Raw genomic sequence first — 13193 nt, 5'->3', positions numbered from 1 at the left:
AGGTGCTGGCGCCAATGCTGTTGGCGATCGAGGGGCTGAAGGAGACCCAGAAGGGCCAGGCAGTGGAGCTTCGTGAGGTGAGGGATAAAACGAATGAGAACGAGGACGAGATCCTGGGCCTGGCGGTAAAAATGGAGGCGCACGAGGCGGTGCACAGGAGGTGGGCCGAGAGACTCGAGGTCCTGGAGAAGAGGTCGAGGAGGAAGAATCGCCGGATCCTGGGTCTCCCCGAAGGAGTGGAGGGAGCTGATGCCGGGGCGTATGTGAGCACGATGCTCCATTCGCTGATGGGCGCGGAGGCCTCTCCGAGCCCACTGGAGCTGGAAGGGGCTCACCGGGTCCTGGCGAGGATACCCAAGGCTGATGAGCCGCCAAGGGCGATAGTGGCAAGGTTCCATCGCTTCGTGGACAAAGAAAGTGTTCTGAGATGGGCCAAGAAGGTGCGGAGCAGTAGATGGGAGAATGCAGTGATCCGAGTCTACCAGGATTGGAGCGCGGAGGTGGCAAGGAGAGAGCTGGCTTCAACCGGGCCAAGGCGGTGTTGCACAAAAAAAGAGTCAGGTTCGGCATGCTGCAGCCTGCGCGACTGTGGGTCACTTATCAGGACCGACACCATTATTTTGAAACGCCAGAAGAGGCTTGGACCTTCATCCAAACGGAAAAATTGGACTTGAACTGAAGGGCTGTGGTTGTGGGGGGGGGGATGTTGGTTGTATACGGGGTTGTAAATATGGGTAAAGATTATTTCATGGGTGGGATGATGGATGGGGATGTGGGTAGAGTTCTGGTTAAAATTCTTTTTTTTTCTGTAGACGAGATGGTGGGGAATGTGGGCGTCGGTGCTGGAGGGAGGTGAGACTCGGGGATGGGGGAACTGGGATAAAGGCCGCAACAGGAGCTGCGCCACAGGGGGCGGGGCTGGCTCAGGAAAGCGCCGGCTTTTTCCCGCGCTAGGGAGGGGGGGATGGAGGAAGGTAAGGAGGAAGAGAGACTCCCACACGGGGAGATCAATGGGAGGGCGGGGTCAGCTGACTCACGGAAGTAATATGGGGGGAGCAAAAGTGCTAGATGTGGATCTAGCGGGGAGGGGGGGGGGGGAGGGAAGGGGGGACATTAGAGTTGCTGCTGCACTGTCCGAGGGGGAACTGAACATGGAAGAGGTGGTCGGGGCGGGGGTTCCCCGTCTGGGGGACTGGTGGGTGCGGGAGGCGCGGGCACGGGACTGGCCTAAGATAGGAGATGGCTAGTCGGCGGGGGGGGGGGGGGGGGGGTAGCCCCCCAATCCGGCTGATCACGTGGAATGTGAGAGGCCTAAATGGGCTGGTTAAGAGGGCCCGAGTGTTCGTGCACCTAAAGGGACTGAAGGCAGACGTGGCCATGCTTCAGGAGACACATCTGAAGGTGGCAGATCAGGTCAGGTTAAGGAAGGGATGGGTAGGACAGGTGTTCCATTCGGGGCTGGATGTGAAGAATAGAGGGGTGGCAATATTGGTGGGGAAACGGGTGTCGTTTGAGGCCAAGAACATAGTAGCGGACAATGGAGGTCGATACGTGAAGGTGAGCGGTAGGTTGCAGGGGACGGAGGTGGTGCTGGTGAATGTAAATGCCCCGAACTGGGACGGTGCTGGATTCATGAAACGGATGTTGGGGCGTATTCCAGACTTGGAGGTAGGGAGCTTGATAATGGGTGGGGATTTTAACACGGTGCTGGACCCAGCATTAGATCGTTCCAGATCTAGGACGGGGAAGAGGCCGGCTGCGGCCAGGGTGCTTACGGGGTTTATGGATCAGATGGGGGGAGTAGATCAGTGTAGAGTTGCCAGGCCTTTGGCCAGAGAATTTTCTTTTTTCTCCCACGTACATAAGGCCTACTCCTGGATAGATTTTTTTGTTTTGGGCAGGGCATTGATCCCGAAAGTGGAGGGAACGGAGTATTCGGCCATAGCCATTTCAGACCATGCCCCGCATTGGGTGGAGCTAGAGCTGGGGGAGGAGAGGGACCAACACCTGTTGTGGCGATTGGATGTGGGACTGCTGGCAGACGAGGAAGTGTGTGGGAGGGTGCGGGGGTGCATCGAAAGGTATCTGGAGGCCAACGACAACGGGGAGGTGCAGGTGGGAGTAGTATGGGAGGCACTGAAGGCGGTGGTCAGGGGAGAGTTCATTTCCATCAGGGTACATAGGGTGAAGAGAGAGGGCAGGGAAAGGGAGAGGTTAGTGGGGGAGATTTTAAGGGTGGACAGGAGATATGCAGAGGCTCCTGATGAGGGACTACTCAGGGAGAGACAAAGTCTCCAGACGGAGTTCGACCTGTTGACCACAGGGAAGGCAGAGGCACAGTGGAGGAAGGCACAGGGGGCGATATATGAATATGGGGAGAAGGCGAGTCGGATGCTGGCACATCAGCTCCGTAAGAGGATGGCAGCGAGGGAAATAGGTGGAATCAAGGATGGCAGGGGAACTACGGTGCGGAGTGCGGTGAAAGTGAATGAGGCATTCAAGGCCTTTACGAGGAGCTGTATAGGTCCCAGCCCCCAGGGGGAAAAGAGGGGATGCGACGATTCTTGGACCAACTGAGGTTCCCGAGGGTGGAGGAGCAGGAGGTGGCTAGTTTGGGGGGGCCAATTGGGGTGGAGGAGCTGGTTAAAGGACTGGGGAGCATGCAGGCAGGGAAGGCCCCGGGGCCGGATGGGTTCCCGGTGGGGTTTTATAGGAAGTTTGTAGACCTGTTAGCCCCGTTACTGGTAAGGACCTTCAATGAAGCAAGGGAGGGGGGGACCCTGCCCCCAACAATGTCGGAGGCGACGATCTCTTTGATCTTGAAGCGGGATAAGGACCCACTGCAATGTGGGTCGTATAGACCGATCTCGCTCCTCAACGTAGTTGCTAAGTTGCTGGCAAAAATGTTGGCTACGAGGATTGAGGACTGTGTCCCGGGGGTGATTCACGAGGACCAGACGGGATTCGTAAAGGGTAGGCAGCTAAATACCAATGTGCGAAGGCTCCTAAATGTGATAATGCTGCCATCGGTGGAGGGAGAGGCGGAGATAAGTGGCAGCCATGGACGCGGAGAAGGCCTTTGACCGAGTAGAGAGGGAGTATCTCTGGGAAGTGTTGAGGAGGTTTGGGTTCGGCGGAGGGTTTATTAGTTGGGTCAAGCTCCTGTATAGAGCCCCAGTGGCGAGTGTTGTCACGAACCGGCGGAGGTCGGAGTATTTCCGGCTGTATCGAGGGACGAGGCAGGGGTGCCCCCTGTCCCCTCTGCTGTTTGCATTGGCAATTGAACCTTTGGCCATGGCGTTAAGGGAGTTGGGGAAATGGAAGGGGGTGGTCCAAGGGGGAGAGGAACATCGGGTGTCGCTGTACGCAGACGACCTGTTGCTGTATGTGGCGGATCCAGTGGAGGGGGATGGTTGAGGTCATGCAGATCCTAAGGAAGTTTGGAGATTTTTCGGGCTATAAGCTCAACGTGGGAAAGAGTGAGCTCTTTGTGGTGCATCCGGGGGATCAGGGAAGGGGGATAGATGACCTACCGTTGAGGATGGCGGAAAGGAGCTTTCGATACTTGGGGATTCAGCTAGCTAGGAGCTGGGGGGCACTGCACAAACTTAATTTGACGTGGCTGGTGGAACAGATGGAGGAGGATTTTAAAAGGTGGGACATGTTGCTACTCTCGCTGGCGGGCAGGGCACAGTCGATTAAAATGGTGGTCCTCCCAAGGTTTCTTTTTGTGTTCCAGTGCCTGCCAATCGTGATCACCAAGGCCTTTTTTAAGAGGGTAGGCAGGAGCATTATGAGTTTTGTGTGGGCGAGCAAGACCCCGAGGGTAAGGAGGGGGTTCCTGGAGCGTAGCAGGGATAGAGGGTTGGCGTTGCCGAATTTGGGTGGCTACTACTGGGCAGCCAACGTGGCGATGATCCGTAAGTGGGTGATGGTGGGAGAGGGGGCGGCGTGGAAGAGGTTGGAGATGCCGTCCTGCAAAGGAACGAGCCTGGGGGCGCTGGTGACGGCAACGCTAAAGATCTGGGGCAGTGGAGACGACACAGGGGAGCGTTGGGATCCTCGGTGTGATCCCCGATTAGGGATAACCATCGGTTTGTCCCAGGAAGGATGGACGGGGGGTTTCAGAGCTGGCATCGGGCAGGGATTAGAAGAATTGGGGACCTGTTCATCGATGGGACGTTTGCGAGCTGAGGGGCGCTGGAGGAGAAATTTGGATTACCCCCGGGAAATGCCTTCAGGTATCTGCAAGTGAGGGCGTTTGTGAAGCGGCAGGTGAGGGAATACCCGCTGCTCCCGGCACAGGGGATTCAAGACAGGGTGATTTCGGGCATATGGGTCGGGGAGGGCAAGGTGTCGGCGATATACCAGGAGATGGAAGAAGAGGGGGAGGCTTTGGTAGAGGAGCTGAAAGGTAAATGGGAAGAGGAGCTGGGGGAGGAGATTGAGGAGGGGCTGTGGGCTGATGCCCTAAGTAGGGTTAATTCCTCTTCCTCGTGTGCCAGGCTTAGCCTGATACAGTTTAAGGTAATGCACAGAGCGCATATGACGGGGGCGAGGCTGAGTAGGTTCTTTGGGGTGGAGGACAGATGTGGGAGGTGCTTAGGAAGTCCGGTGAACCATGTCCATATGTTTTGGTCATGCCCGGCACTGGAGGGGTTCTGGAGGGGAGTTGCGGGAATAGTATCTAAGGTGGTGAAAGTCCGGGTCAAGCCAAGCTGGGGGCAAGCACTATTTGGAGTAGTGGACGAGCCGGGAGTGCAGGAGGCGAAAGAGGCCGGCATTCTGGCCTTTGCGTCCCTAGTAGCCCGGCGAAGGATCTTGTTAATGTGGAAAGAGGGGAGGAGGAGGAGGAGGAGGGAGGAGGGAGGGGGAAGGGTTTTTTTTTGTGGGGGGCATTTGAGCAAGAAAACACATGAATGACCCGGAAAACTGACATGTACGGGAGGAATCCAATGTACAAAGTTCTGTATCATATTGACTTGCCATGTTCATGTCCTGCTATGCAAGCTTTCTTTCTTTTCTGTTACGGCGGGGGGGTTGCTTGTATGGTTGAAAATTGTGTTAAAAAACTCTTCATAAGCATATTTTTAAAGAATACAAAAAACAATGCAGAGCACCAGCTCTCATCATCCTCCATCCCATGGACTAGACCCACTGTTACTGCCAACCCAGGGTCCGCACCCCGGTGGTGCGACAGGTATGCATCACAGAGGGAGGGTTGCAGGCTGGGGTGAGTAGCCGGGAGGGGTTATAGAATCATAGATGTTTTCAGCATAGAAACAGCCCCTTCAGCCCAGCTTGTCCATGCCACCCACGTTGTGGGCGTGGGATGTGGTGTCTGTGCACCTGGCCAGTACCCTAGTCGTTGAACCTGGAGGCTACCAGAGAGTCCCGTCACATTGGCCCTGGCGCACATGTCGTGTGGCATCCCATGCCTGACCGGGCCCCATATCCTGCTCATCCTCGCCTTCCCCGCATCCTCCTCGTCCGACAAGGACTGGCGTCATCCTCCTCCTGCAACATGTCGCCCCTCTGCTGCGTGATGTAGTGGAGATCTCAGCAGGCCGCCACGATACGGGCAACCCTCCCAGTGCCATACTAGAGGGCCCCTCCAAAGCGGTCCAGGCATCTGACCCACATCTTCAGGATGCTGGTCGCTGTATGGGCATCGTTGTAGCGGGTCTCCATGACGTTCGTGGCCTTCAGATAGGTGTCATCAGCCACGACTGTGGTGGATAACCCCCGTCGCCCAGGAACCAACCTCCCAGCTGGGGGTGGGGTGGGGCCTTAAAAAGGCCCAGACTCAATGAGTATGCCAGGATGAAGGGGTCACGCACACTGCCCGGGTATCAGGCACAGATGTTCATGATACGCATTTGATGGTCACATATCAGCTGCATGTTCATCAAGTGGACCCCTTTCTGTTTGTGAAAAGCGGTCTGTCATCTGCAGGTGCTTTTAAGGGGACATGCGTCCCATTGATCACCTCCTGTCATGAAGGCCTGCAGCTTTACCCAACTACATTAAACCAATACATTTCATAATCTCCTTGCGGCCCAGCGGGGATTCCAACTCCTCTTGTCTCTCCCTCTCCACCACTGGAAAGAACAAACCCTCAAAAAGCTGCACATGGATAAATTCCCCCCCTGGGGGCTCCAATCTGCAAAGACTTTGATTGAAGGCTTCAAATGCAGCATTAACCTTCGAGGGGGTGGAAACCAACCTGCCACTTACCTGCACAATCTCATGGAGCCGGCTCAGCTGGTGCTCTAGTAGGCGACTGGCCTTTGCCCCATGTTCATAGAATGCTCCCGTCGAGCGTCGTAACGGGCTCACTGCCTTACCCATTGAGAGTAGCTCAAATTCCGTCTGCAACTTTTTCCTACTCGCCAGAAATTCCGGCGTAGGGGCAAGTGAGTTTTGGAGGTCACTTCAAGGATGGAATCATCCTGTCTCTGCCGCTCCAACCTCCCAAACCTTTCCTTACGTGACTTGAAGGAAATTATCTCCCCCCCGCTAATGATTGCCTTAAAGGCCTCCCACAACCCAGAAGGGTTATTAAACAAAATGTACTCACCAATGGCGGAGGATACGTGCTCACAAAATCAATTGTCTGCCAATCTCCACGGTGAGCGTTAAAAGGAACCTGGGCTCTAACACCAATTCTAAAAATGCAGGGCATGATCTTTTTTTTTCATAGAATTTACAGTGCAGAAGGAGGCCATTTGGCCCATCGAGTCTGCACCGGCTCTTGGAAAGAGCACTCTACCCAAGCCCACACCTCCACCCTATCCCCATAACCCAGTAACCCCACCCAACACTAAGGGCAATTTTAGACACTAAGGGCAATTTAGCATTGCCAATCCACCTAACCTGCACATCTTTGGACTGTGGGAGGAAACCGGAGCACCCGGAGGAAACCCACGCACACACGGGGAGAACGTGCAGACTCCGCACAGACAGTGACCCACGTCGGGAATCGAACCTGGGACCCTGGAGCTGTGAAGCAATTGTGCTAACCACCATGCTACCGTGCTGCCCTATCTGAGATAACAATTGCCAAGTACCATGCACTCTTCAAGCTTCAAGTGTACACATTAACTGGGATCACCGAGAATCCTGCCGAAGACCCACTAATAATCACATGTCTCCCACTTGGGTCTGTCAAAATCTTAGCAACCAATAAAGAAACCCTTTGATGAATCAACCCCACACCCCGAGCCCTGCCATCAAAACAAGAGTGGAATGCCTGTCCCACTCATCCCTTCCGTAACCTTGTCTGGTCTCTGACCCACAAATGGGTCTCCTGCAAAAACGCCACTTTAACATTCAAACTTTTCAGGTTGATGCGACATCAATTCACTCAAAGACACGAGTAGAAGTAAACCATGGTTTTAATCAGCTTACCTGGCCGACCTTCGCGACCCACGCCGGCCGACCTTCGCGACCCACCCCGGCCGACTATCGCGACCCACGCCGGCCAACCTTCGCGACCCACGCCGGCTGACTTTCGCGACCCACGCCGGCTGACCTTCGCGACCCACGCCGGCCGACCTTCGCGACCCACCATTTTCTCTTACCTTGTTTGCTGCTGATAAAAATGGAGGAAATGGTTTAGGGTCCCTTTGGCCCTCAGACACGCTCCTCCAATGGAACCCGTTGGCTGAAGGTGAAGCCTTCCGGTGTCAGAAAGTATGGAGTCTGCATCTGTCCAAAGTTCTGCATTTTTGTCTGTAAAATTTTATTCAATAAAACCCCTTGAACTGGTGTAAAAAAAAATATATAAAATGAATAAAATAAGTGAAAAAAAAAATTAAATGAAGAAAATAAATGAAGAAAATGAAGAAAAAAAACCCAAACTTGTAAAACAAAAAGCTGCGACCGTTTAAAAAAATAGCAGCCGCACTGCGCATGCGCGCCCGATCATCGGTGCGTATGCGCAAAATTATGCGATGATCGTTCGCGGCCATTTTGAGGCCGCTTGCAGCCGGCGTTATTAAAAGCCAGCTGCTGCGCGGGGATTTGCGCGATCAGGAGCGCCGCGAAGGACGGCTCCGCGACCCTCCCGACACCCGCCTGCGACCCACCCACGGGTCGCTCCCGAGTTTGAAGAACACTGTCCTAGAGCGATTCTCCAGATAATCCACCTTGGCCCTCAGTACTTTATTAACACCAGCCATTATTTCCATTTCGGCTTCCCTCTCCACCTGCCCGTTTCCCCTGGGGTTATAAACGGTAGTCCTGCTCGAGGCAATGCCCTTACTGAGCAGGTACTGATGCAGTTCGTCGCTCATGGATGACGAGCCCCGGTCGCTGTGGACATAACTGGGGAAACCAAACAGTGTGAAGACACTCTGCAGGGCTCTAATGACAGTGGATGTGGTCATATCGGGGCAGGGGATTGCAAATGGGAAGCGGGAGAACTCATCTACGATGTTGAGGAAATATGTATTGTGGTTATTGGAGGGGAGGGGCCCTTTAAAATCGATACTGAAGCGTTCAAAGGGCCGGGATGCCTTTACCAGGTGGGCCTTGTCCGGTCGATAGAAGTGCGGTTTACACTCCGCACAGATTTGGCAGTCCCTGGTCATAGCTCTGACCTCCTCGGTGGAGTAGGGCAGGTTGTGGGCCTTGATATAATCTGCCAGCCGGGTGACCCCCGGGTGGCAGAGGTCATCGTGGATAGCCCGTAGTCGGTCATCTTGCGCGCTGGCGCATGTGCCGCGCGACGGGGCATCTGGGGGCTCGTTGAGCTTCCCAGGACGATATGCTATATCGTAGTTATAGGTGGAAAGTTCGAACCTCCACCTCAAGATCTTATCGTTCTTGATTTTGCCCCGCTGCGTATTGTCGAACATGAAGGCTGCCGATCGTTGGTCGGTGACAAGGGTAAACCTCCTACCAGCGAGGTAGTGCCTCCAGTGCCGCACGGCTTCCACGATGGCTTGGGCTTCCTTTTTGACCGAGTGTCGAATTTCAGAGGAGGTGAGGGTGCGCGAAAAGAATGCTACCGGTCTGCCTGCTTGGTTGAGGGTGGCGGCGAGAGCGACCTCTGATGCGTCGCTCTCCACCTGGAAGGGGACGGACTCGTCCACCATGCGCATCGCGGCTTTGGCGATGTCCGCCTTGATGCAGCTGAAGGCCTGGCGGGCCTCAGTTGTCAGTGGAAAGATGGTGGCCTTGATTAGTGGGCGGGCTTTGTCCGCATAATTGGGGACCCACTGGGCGTAATATGAAAAGAACCCAAGGCACCTCTTCAGGGCCTTGGGACAGTGAGGGAGAGGGAGTTGCAGGAGGGGGCGCATACGGTCAGGATCGGGCCCTAGAACCCCGTTCTCCACGATGTAGCCGAGGATGGCTTGTCTGGTTGTGCGGAAAACGCATTTCTCCTTGTTGTAGGTGAGATTGAGGGTTTGGGCGGTTTGAAGAAATCAGTGGAGGTTGGCGTCGTGGTCCTGCTGCTCATGGCCGCAGATGGTGACATTATCCAAGTACGGAAATGTGGCCCGCAGCCCGTACTGGTCCACCATTCGGTCCATTGCTCTTTGGAACATCGAAACCCCATTCTTGACGCCAAAGGGGACCCGGAGGAAATGGAAAAGGTGACCGTCTGCCTCAAAAGCCATGTAGTGGCGGTCCTCCAGGCGGATTGGGAGCTGGTGGTATGCAGACTTCAGATCCACCGTGGCGAACACCCGGTAGTGTGCAATCTGGTTTACCATGTCTGCAATCCGGGGAAGGGGGGACACATCGAGTTGCGTATACCGGTTAATGGTTTGGCTTTAATCAACCACCATCCGGAACTTTTCCCCGGTCTTGACGACCACCACCTGAGCTCTCCAGGGGCTATTGCTGGCCTCGATGGCACCCTCCTGCAAGAGATGCTGGACCTCAGACCTAATGAACGTCCTGTCCTGCATGCTATACCGCCTGCTTCTGGTGGCGACTGGCTTGCAGTTGGCGGTGAGGTTTGCGAAGAGAGGGGGAGGGTCGACTTTTAGGGTCGCGAGGCTACATATGGTGAGTGGGGGCAGGGGCCCCCTGAACCTCAGGGTTAGGCTCCTGAGGTTACATTGGAAGTCAAGTCCCAATAGGAGAGGAGCGCAGAGGTCTGGGAGCACATATAATTTAAAGTTAGCGTACTCAGCGCCCTGTATTGCTAGGGTTGCAGTAGTGCACCCTTGGATTTGCACCGAGTGCGACCCAGAGGCGAGGGAGATGGTTTGTTGCGCCGGGATAATTGGGAGCGAGCAGTGTCTTACCATGTCTGGGTGAATGAAGCTCTCTGTGCTCCCGGAGTCGAAGAGGCAAGGCGTCTCGTGCCTGTTAACCCGGAAGGCCATCATGGAGCTCCGGAGGTGCTTGGGTTGCGACTGGTCCAGGGTGACCGCACTGAGCTGCGGGTAGCCGGAGGGGCTGGGGCGGCCCCGCGATGACTGTCCATATTGATCATACGCGTCGAGCGGCGTAGCAGATGGCGGCCAAGATGGGGGTCCCCGTTGGTCGAGCGTGGCGGGCGGTGAGGAAGATGGCGTCCCCCATGGATTGCATGTGGCCGGCCGCGTGGGGGAGGGTGGCCAAGATGCGGCCCCTGTGAGTCGCATGTGCTGTGAGGGCCGGAAGATGGCTGCACCACTGATAGCACGAGGCTGATGCATCTGCAGGGGGCGGAGTCGGCAGACACGTTGTCACCCTGCGGGGTCTGTGGGCCTGTGAGTCAGAGTTCTTAGACCTGGCCAGGCAGACTTTGGCGAAATGTCCTTTTCTCCCGCAGCTGCTGCAGTTCGCGTTGCGGGCCGGGCAGTGCTGTCGGGGGTGTTGAGACTGGCCGTAAAAATAGCAGGGTAGCCCCCCCATGATGGGCGGGCGGCCGTGCGGCACAGGCCTGTGGTAGTCTCTGGTCGGGGGCCCACGAGGGGATCGCGTGGTCAGCCGGGAACGCAGTAAGGCTCTGAAACGCAACCTCCAGAGAGGTGGCTAACTTTACCGTGTCGTCCAGATCCTGGGCCCCCTTTTCGAGCAGGCGCTGTCTCACATAATTCGACCGGACTCCCGCCACGTAGACGTCTCGGACGGCGAGTTCCATGTGCTGAGTGGCCGTAACGGCCTGGTAATTACAGTTGCGTGCGAGGGCTTTGAGGTCATGTAGGTAGTCATCTAGTGACTCCCCGGGGCGCTGGCGGCGAGTGGTGAAGATGTGTCGCACGTAGACCTCATTCACGGGCCGAATGTATAGGCGTTCGAGCATCGCGAGGGCATCTGCATTGGAGTAGACCTCGTTGAGCTGAACAGAAATGCGATGGCTCACCCATGCATGGAGGAGGCTCAGCTTCTGTTCATCGGTGACGGAAGGCGTGGAAGAAGCAGCGAGATAGGCCTTGAAGCATCGAAGACAGTGCGAAAAAATGTATTCCGCCTCCGCAGCCTGTGGATCGAGTTCCAGTCGATCAGGTTTGAGGGCTGATTCCATAGTTGTGTTTAAGCTGATTAAATTGATGCGACCATCAATTCACTCAAAGACACGAGTAGAAGTAAACCGCGGTTTTAATCAGCTTAGAACAGTGCCTGTCTGTGACCGGTACAATACTGTGAACCGCCTACAGATCAACTGCTCTTTATATTTCCTTTCAAGGGGAGGAGCCATGGGCGGAGCCGGTACATGCCCCAACATATCCCCCTGTGGGTGAAGCCACACAATGGCCGATAGGTGGAGCCCACAAGTGGAGCCCACAAGGTCAATAACATATGGCAGAACATGATACGAATACACTGGTGAATTACTAGTACTATACATTCACCACACAGGTGAGCAAATATCCTTGATCTTTTTACCAGGCCGTTCAACCCCCTTACATTCCAAGTGACCAGTCGAATTGGGGCCCTGCCACCCCCCCTCCACGATCAGAGTCAGCAATTTCCACCAAAAGGGGTAATCCAGCAGCTACTTAAAATACACAGGCACCAGGCCAGGCCCACCCAAGATGGCCGCCAGCCCGTCCACATGACAGAACACAGAACAAGCTGTAGCCACTGTCAGAAAACTACCCCTACCCTCCACCCCACCTCCCAACAATACCACAGCCAAGTAAACAATCTATCCACCAAAAGGTGAACACAAACCCCTCTCCCCAACCCCAAACTAAACAAAAACCCTAAGCTCATTATTTAAAACTATCCTAACATAATGAGTTGTAATTACCCACACCAGAGTAAAGACAAATAAGTAACCACAACAACCAGCCCACATCCAACATTAATAAACAAAGAAACAACACATATCCCACACAAGAACAAGAAAATACAAACTTTTACAAGGAAACCCAACAAATGCCCATAACCACATGCCCTCCCAATTAATACAAAGACCTCATGAAAGTTACAATTAACTCGTCCCCATGCTTCCTGACAAAAGCAACTGCCTCCTCCGGTGCATCAAAAGAATTGTTTTTTGAATCATAAGTCACTCGGAGGCGTGCAGGGTATACCACCCCAAATTGAACTTTACTCTTATACACCGTGGCACGTCATTTAACGCCGCCCGTCATTTAGCCTTTACCGCGCCCCATTTTGATAGAACCTGATGGCGTGGCCCTTTCATCTGAGGTCCCGATGATCCTTTGCCCCCTCAGGACTCGTTCCCTCTCCTAATAACTGTGGAACATCATAATTGCCCATGGTGGTTCGCCAGAACGGGGCTTCTGCCTAAACGGCTCAATCCAGTTCGGGAGGGGAGGGGACATCAATCCATCCTACCCCATCATCTTCAAAATGTAGTCAGTCAAATGTGGCCCTTCCATTCCCGCTGGCAATCCCACGATTCTAAGCTTCTGTCTCCTAGAGCAGTGTTCTTCAAACTTTTTTTCAGGGGACCCATTTTTACCAACCGGCCAACCTTTGGGACCCAACCTGGCCGACCTTCGCGACCCACGGGCTGACAGTCGAGACCCACGCCGGCCGACCTGAGTGACCCACCATTTTTCTCTTACCTTGTTTGCTGCTAAAACAGAGGAAATGGTTTTGGGTCCCTTTGGCCCTCGTACACGCTCCTCCAATGGAACCTGTTGCACGAAGGTGAAGCCTTCCGGTGTCGGAAAGTATGGAGTCGCCATCCGGGGATTTGCGCGATCGGGAGCGCCGCGAAGGACGGCTCCGCGACCCTCCCACGGGTCGCACCCCCAAGTTTGAAGAAC

General features: G+C 54.9%; 1 protein-coding gene across 5 annotated transcripts in view; it reads right to left on the bottom strand.

The window, feature by feature from the left end:
• vps13a (vacuolar protein sorting 13 homolog A) overlaps positions 1–13193 on the bottom strand; it is a 753359-nt gene that overhangs the window by 367439 nt on the left and 372727 nt on the right. The gene's annotated exons all lie outside the window — the stretch shown is intronic.

Source organism: Scyliorhinus torazame, chromosome 9 (assembly GCF_047496885.1).
Source record: "Scyliorhinus torazame isolate Kashiwa2021f chromosome 9, sScyTor2.1, whole genome shotgun sequence".
NCBI classification, from domain to species: domain Eukaryota; kingdom Metazoa; phylum Chordata; class Chondrichthyes; order Carcharhiniformes; family Scyliorhinidae; genus Scyliorhinus; species Scyliorhinus torazame.
The sequence above is the reverse complement of the archived record's forward strand: the minus strand, read 5'-3'. Positions and strand labels throughout refer to the sequence as shown.